The sequence below is a fragment of the Xyrauchen texanus genome, chromosome 11 (genome assembly GCF_025860055.1).
Source record: "Xyrauchen texanus isolate HMW12.3.18 chromosome 11, RBS_HiC_50CHRs, whole genome shotgun sequence".
NCBI classification, from domain to species: Eukaryota; Metazoa; Chordata; class Actinopteri; order Cypriniformes; family Catostomidae; genus Xyrauchen; species Xyrauchen texanus.
Window position 1 is genome coordinate 7,710,495 of NC_068286.1, and position 7,626 is coordinate 7,718,120.

Here is a 7,626-nt window from a genome sequence, read left to right on the forward strand (position 1 = left end):
AGCTGAAAAATGAGGTGGATAATGCCATCTGACAACAGAAGTGTTTGCTTAATTGGACACTGGAAGTCAGTACACAGATTGCCCACCCCGTCTGCTGCTTTTTGCAATTTCGACATCTCATGTTTAGGGACAATGCACCATTGTGCGGCAGTTATTCAATCCTGTGCAGCTTGCAAGCTTTGACAGTGAGTGATCACAAAAAATGATGTCACTGCAAATGCTTGTAAGCCAAGTACAAAGGAGTACCTTAGACACTGATCTGTGGCCAGATTAATGTGAGGGAACACTGAGGATTTCAGAGGAAGTCGGTAACAAAAGTCACATGCACATTGATTTGACATAATAAGGCAATTATGGTGCTTAAAAAGACAGTGTGGAGTGTGAAACTGCTGTTTTGTAACCCAAAGCCTTTAACTGACAAAAACAAGAACAATAAGCGACATAAGTGATAACCAGGCCCATGTGAATTTTCCGCACCATTGGAACGCCTGTTATTCTCCAGTGTTGGGTGTAATCTAATTAAAGAGTGATTAGATACTTTAGTCTAATTATAAGTACTTTTAAAGCCAGGAAATAGTGCAACTACTTTTTGTGAGAACTGATAAAAGAAGTAATCTGATTACAGTTCCTGACTTTCAATAAATGTAGTTACTTTTGAGTACTTTGCTTTAGTTACACATTTCTACAATAGCTAATAATTAAAATATGGCGGGGTACTTCCTGTAACAGTGAAGTACTTCCTAAAACAATTTTTACAATTTAAAAGAGAGGGAAAAGGCCAACGCGGAGCAGCAGTGGGAGAGAGAGCGAGAGAGAGAGAGGAGAGAGGAAAAACACTTACTCGCCTGCCTGTGTTCTCGGGGAACAGAAGGATTATCCCCCGCCCCTGGCACCGGTTCTCCTGCTCCAGGCGGTCGGCAGTGAGCCCCTCCCCACTCGTGGTCGGCGGTCTCAGACCCCGCTGCGTTTCAGTGGCTGGTAGGGGTCTCCTCCGCCCCTGGCAGGCGGTCGTCTATGAGCCCCTTCTCCCCTCGCATTTGGCGACCAATTCCTCCGCTTCCAGGCGGCCAAGCTCCTCCGTCCCCCGGAAGATGGCCACGGCTGCTCTGTTGGGGTGGATGGTAGCGGTGAGAACTCCACTAAGGCGTATCCCTCCTCCTTCCCGGGTCTTCAGCATCAGTGTAAAGCAGTTCAATGGAAAGGAGGAGGCGAGAACCGGCTTGACAATATAAATAATATTTTAATGAAAAACGTAAAAGACACAAACACACACACGGTTAGCTGCCCGTAAACGTTCTCTCTCGCACCACCATCCGCAGTTGGCCTTTATCCTTCTCAGAGGCTTAATTAGCCTGATAAGGGACTGGGTGTGTAAAGTCACGACCCAGCCCCGCCCTCCGCCCTGTCACAAAGAAGTTTTAACAAAAACAGAAAATAGTTTTTTATTACCCTTCAAGTACCTTTGTTTACTAGGCACTGACAAATAACAATTTTGTCAACAAGGTTTGATACTAAAGTTTAATAAAAGGAGTGTTTATCAGTTCTTAATTTATTTATAATGAATTATTAGATTTATAATATATATCAAAATGTAGTTGCTTTCCCCCAATATTTTATCATTGTCTTTCATCTTGGGTAACATAGTGTTAGTTTTACTTGAATATTTAAGCACCTTTGTTTCTAACTCAGCAACTGAGACACAAGTTGCGGTTTGATTACATGTTTACTAAAATCTTTAACAAGAGGAATATTAGTAACCCAACAGTAATCAGATTAGATTACATCAAAATGTTTAATTGTTTGATAAGATTCTAGTGAGATCTTGGGTAAAAAAGCCAATAGGACCAATGTGCTGTGACCCGAATTTATCAGCAGCTAGGATTCATAGCAAAAGCAATAACCTACCATTATTGACTGACGATTTTGACCTACAACGAAATAAATCTTTTATGATTTCCGAAATTGGTCTCATCGTAAAGTGGGCACCAGGCTTTAATGGTATAAGAAGCTCAAAACGTATATAGAGCTTTACTAGTCCAACAGTTACAGTTACTAGTATAACATTGAAACAACAGTGACTTTGGCCTGTTTACATGTACATTTACATTTATGCATTTGGCAGATGCTTTTATCCAAAGCGACTTACAGTGCACTTATTACAGGGAGCAACCTGGAGTTAAGCGCCTTGCTCAAGGACACAATGGTGGGGGCTGTGGGGATCGAACCAGCTACCTTCTGATTAACAGTTATGTGCTTTAGCCCACCACTCCTGTTTATTGTGTCTGTCTACAATTAAAACCCTATTCCTGACTGTTCCCAATCAACAATGTTCATTGCTATAAATACACAGCAACAATTACACTCAAGTATGTTGAGTTTTGGTAGCCCAGAGAAGAACTGCTCTCTAGGGGCGCTTCACTCAAATTGCACTGAAACTGCCTAAAAAGTGCTGTTGGTGGGGTTGAAACACTCCGTTTCCCACAAATTATTGGAGAGTGGGCTTCTTTAAATTTCCACCAGATTGTTGCATCAGGAAAACACTGCATTTGACATAAATTATGATAATTCACAGGTCACCGTCATTGTTAACGCATCTGCTCTATTATACACAATTGATCCGCAGCAGCTGTTGGTTGATATTAACTTTTTTATGAAGAAATTATGTAAACTCTGATTATAAACTGCTTTTTTTTACATTTGCAATGCGCTGTCAATGTGACAGATATGAGGTCAAATATGATCTAACAATGATCTTATCTGATCAAGACCACCATATAACTACCACAACTGGAGTCGTGAATTCGAATCCAGGGAGTGCTGAGTGACTCCGGCCAGGCCCCGTTGCTAGGGAGGGTAGAGTCACATGGCGGGGCACGTGGTTAGTTGCGTGGTGATGCTGCGGATAATAGCGCCAAGCCTCCAAACGCACTAGGTCTCCGCGGTAACATGCTCAACAAGCCACGTGATAAGATGCGCAGATTGATGGTCTCAGACGCGGAGGCAATTGAGATTCGTCCTCCCCCACCAGGATTTTGGCCCACACCACTACAAGTCACTACGCCACCATGAGGACCTAGAGCGCATTGGGAATTGGGCATTCCAAATTAGGGAGAAAAAACATATAAGATGTAACGGGAGGAACGGGACCCGTCTGCACCACCGCAGTGCATGGACTACTGTTTGTGAAAGGATAAGTGAATACAAACAATGTTAAAATTATGTCTTTGCATTTATATTGAATACAGTAAATAATATTGTTCAATTGAAAACAGCTGTTATTAAGTTTTGATATGGAATATGATCATATTGATGTAATAATATTATTATTTATTCTTTGCGAGTTAATAATTTAAGCAGTAAAGACACATTTTGCATTTCTAGTGGTAGTTTATATTTTTATATATCACATTTCTTAGACTTGGATGTGTATTCATCAACCTGTTATATGTCCGACATAATCATACGGGCTCATTGAACCAATTTTAAACTTATTTTGTGATATTTCAGAAAAGAACCCAGATAATTTATACACTTTAAACCATAGATAAATCAGTTATAATAACTTTTATAAACATTAAAAGACATTATTACATTCTATAAAGCGTATTAAATCTTCAGCGCTGCCTATTTCCACCATTGAAATCTGCTGCTCAAAAGAACCCAGAAGTGCGGTTTCTATCAGGAAGACTCGCAGACTTCAGCGAAATTTTAAGATGACATTTATTTGATGATTATAAAACAGAAAAGTAATGTCTCTCTTTGGTCGGAACCGTCATATCCTGCCGGAGATAGGAGGCAGGGGCGAGGAGCCTACCCCTGTGCAGGACGGGACTCAACTGGTGGTGGTGGGGTGGTGGAGGTTGCCGTGTTAGCACACTGAAACAGCAATGTGATAGATTGTGAGCAGACTTATAAAACAATGGCTTACATGTGATTGGCTGGGAGTTACCATGCTAATGGTGCGATGATGTACAGCTGCTAGTCTTCCCGCTAGAACTACGCTGCGCTTACATTTCTTGCGGTGTGACGTCAGAGTAATTTCATCTACTGACACCAATTGGTGTGGATGCAGCATTAGACAATGTTACGGTTACCAACATCAATGTAGAAATAGAAACAAAGTCACAATTTTCAACTTTGGGTGAGTTATTCCTTTAAGGATTCAAGGACTTTTAGGATCACTCATTGAATATTTTTCTGTGTATCTCACACTTATAGGTCTCTTGGGTTTCATTGAAGCTTTAGTCTGAGGCATAGTTGTATTAACCCTGATCAGCGTACTTGGGGTTGAGTCAGAGACTATGCCTTCAAGCCTTTGATTTACCAGCAGCTTCTTTTCATGTGGTTAATGCTTCACTCAAGAGTGGTCACTGTTATCAGTTAAAGAATCTGAGTCATTAAGAAGTCAAGAAGCTACATTCATGCACAGACCGTTGTATGACTTCCAGGGACTTAATCCAATCCATCTTCCGGAAAATAAGTGAACACTGTAGGGCCGGTTATCAGATGGGTCAGCAGGGCCTCTTCATCCTCACCCATCATTCCATTCCAAGTGTCACCACCAAGACTTCCTGGAATTTAGAGATCTTGAGGAACAAGCTCTCAGATTAATGTGCAAAGGATGAGGACTAGAGAAGTTTGTGTTAATGTGTTTGTCATTTCTGATATAAATTAAAGACCAATTGCCAATGTTATGGGAATTTCAATGTAGCATGCTTTATTGGCAATTAAGGAAAAAACATTTGCATTGAAAAAGCGTTTTCAGCATTGCTATATACATTGAGAAATTGTCCAAATGTGTCAGTAGTGCCCAAAAAATCCAATATTAACAAATTAACTTAATGTAAACTTTTAATGTCTTAATGTCTGCTTATACAACTTCTGACCTCAAAATTACACTTAATAAGAAAAATAAGAAGAACGTTGTTTGAAATGCGAATAACACATTGCTTCTTATTTAGTCGCTTAAACTTTGTTTATGGAATGCAAATCCTGGCTTCAGTTTTCCTTGTTGTTTACCCTTGGCAAAAGATAAAACGCTGCTTTTGCGTATCCACCTACAGTATCTGGAAAGCCATGACTCGGAATTTTATGGATAATTGATAACGTTGAAATGAAACCACACATCTGCTTTATATCATTTGTTGAAAACAAATTAGTTAAACATCATGGTTTGGGATAAACCCAAGTTGTGCAATTCAAAGGCATACAAATCTGAAATATTTTTCATATAAAGTGGATAAATGTTATGGCAAATTATGTATTGTTCAGATTATGATTCTATGTAATAAGCAATACATTTCATGACGGCCTATCCCTAGAGTGATGAACCTGTTTCATATGAGGTGGAGCTGAATTTCACATTTCACTGAGACAATATCAATATGTACTGTATATGCTCACAGAGACAGACCACCTGGAATATTTTAGAAATGAAAAGTTCACTATTAAAGTGGCGTGGCTTAGTCGTTTAAGATCTGGGTGTGTAACCCAATGGTTACTGGTGCAAACAGGAGGTGTGATTCATAAGCTACTCCTTGAGTCCCTGAGTACTTAAAGGAATAGTTCACCCAAAATCAGGTGGGAGCATTGTTTTCTGTTCTACACTCACCTAAAGGATTATTAGTAACACATACTAATACTGTGTCTGACCCCCTTTTGCCTTCAGAACTGCCTTAATTCTACGTGGCATTGATTCAACAAGGTGCTGAAAGCATTCTTTAGAAATGTTGGCCCATATTGATTGGATAGCATCTTGCAGTTGATGGAGATTTGTGGGATGCACATCCAGGGCACGAAGCTCCCGTTCCACCACATCTCAAAGATGCTCTATTGGGTTGAGATCTGGTGACTGTGGGGGCCATTTTAGTACAGTGAACTCATTGTCATGTTCAAGAAACCAATTTGAAATGATTCGAGCTTTGTGACATGGTGCATTATCCTGCTGGAAGTAGCCATCAGAGGATGGGTACATGGTGGCCATAAAGGGATGGACATGGTCAGAAACAATGCTCAGCTAGGCCGTGGCATTTAAACGATGCCCAATTGGCACTAAGGGGCCTAAAGTGTGCCAAGAAAACATCCCCCACACCATTACACCACCACCACCAGCCTGCACAGTGGTAACAAGGCATGATGGATCCATGTTCTCATTCTGTTTACGCCAAATTCTGACTCTACCATCTGAATGTCTCAACAGAAATCGAGACTCATCAGACCAGGCAACATTTTTCCAGTCTTCAACTGTCCAATTTTGGTGAGCTCTTTCAAATTGTAGCCTCTTTTTCCTATTTGTAGTGGAGATGAGAGGTACCCGGTGGGGTCTTCTGCTGTTGTAGCCCATCCGCCTCAAGGTTGTGCTTGTTGTGGCTTCACAAATGCTTTGCTGCATACCTCGGTTGTAACGAGTGGTTATTTCAGGCAAAGTTGCTCTTCTATCAGCTTGAATCAGTCGGCCCATTCTCCTCTGACCTCTAGCATCAACAAGGCATTTTCTGCCCACAGGACTGCCGCATGCTGGATGTTTTTCCTTTTCACACCATTCTTTGTAAACCCTAGAAATGGTTGTGCGTGAAAATCCCAGTAACTGAGCAGATTGTGAAATACTCAGACTGGCCCGTCTGGCACCAACAACCATGCCACGCTCAAAATTGCTTAAATCCCCTTTCTTTCCCATTCTGACATTCAGTTTGGAGTTCAGGAGATTGTCTTGACCAGGATCACACCCCTAAATGCATTGAAGCAACTGCCATGTGGTTGGTTGATTAGATAATTGCATTAATGAGAAATTGAACAGGTGTTCCTAATAATCCTTTAGGTGAGTGTATATTCACAATTTCTGTAATGAAATGAATAAATCTGCAGGTTAATTTGCTTTGAGCACTTGTGGATCCATGCACGTTCTAAGGTTGTAACAAGCAAAACATTTATTTTGAAAAAAATATATGGAATATTTGGAACAAAATTTGGAACAAAAATATTATTTGTTCCATTTTTGCCATTTAATGTAAATAAATAGTGACTCCGGGCTGACAAGTCTTAAAAAGGACAAACAACAGCATAAAAGAAGTCAATATGACTTATGCACTATATTCCAAGTCTTCTGAAGCATTCCAAGATAACTGGGATGAACAGACCGAAATGTAAATTGTTATTCACTGACCAAATCCCAACAGCAGCGCCAACAAAGTGGCATCTAATTATCACCATATTCACATATAAACACTATTATGCATTGCCAATCCAATTTTTTGGTAATCAAATCAGCAATCACAAATGCCTAATATACAGTAGTCTATATACAAACATACTGTATGGTTTCTTAAAGGGTTTTTTCACCCAAAAATTCTAATTTACTCACCCTCATGCCATCCCAGATGCATTTGACTCTCTTTCATCTGCTGAACCCAAACTAAGATTTTTAGAAGATTATTTCAGCTCTGTAGGTCCTCACAATGCAAGTGAATGGGTGCCAAAATTTTGAAGCTCCAAAATCCACATAAGGGCAACACTTTCACATTCTCTTCTGTTTTTGGTGATTCACATTCTTAGTGCATATCACCCCCTTCTGGGCAAGTAGGATAATTTATGATAACAAATGATTTATCTGTTTCTCACCCACACCTA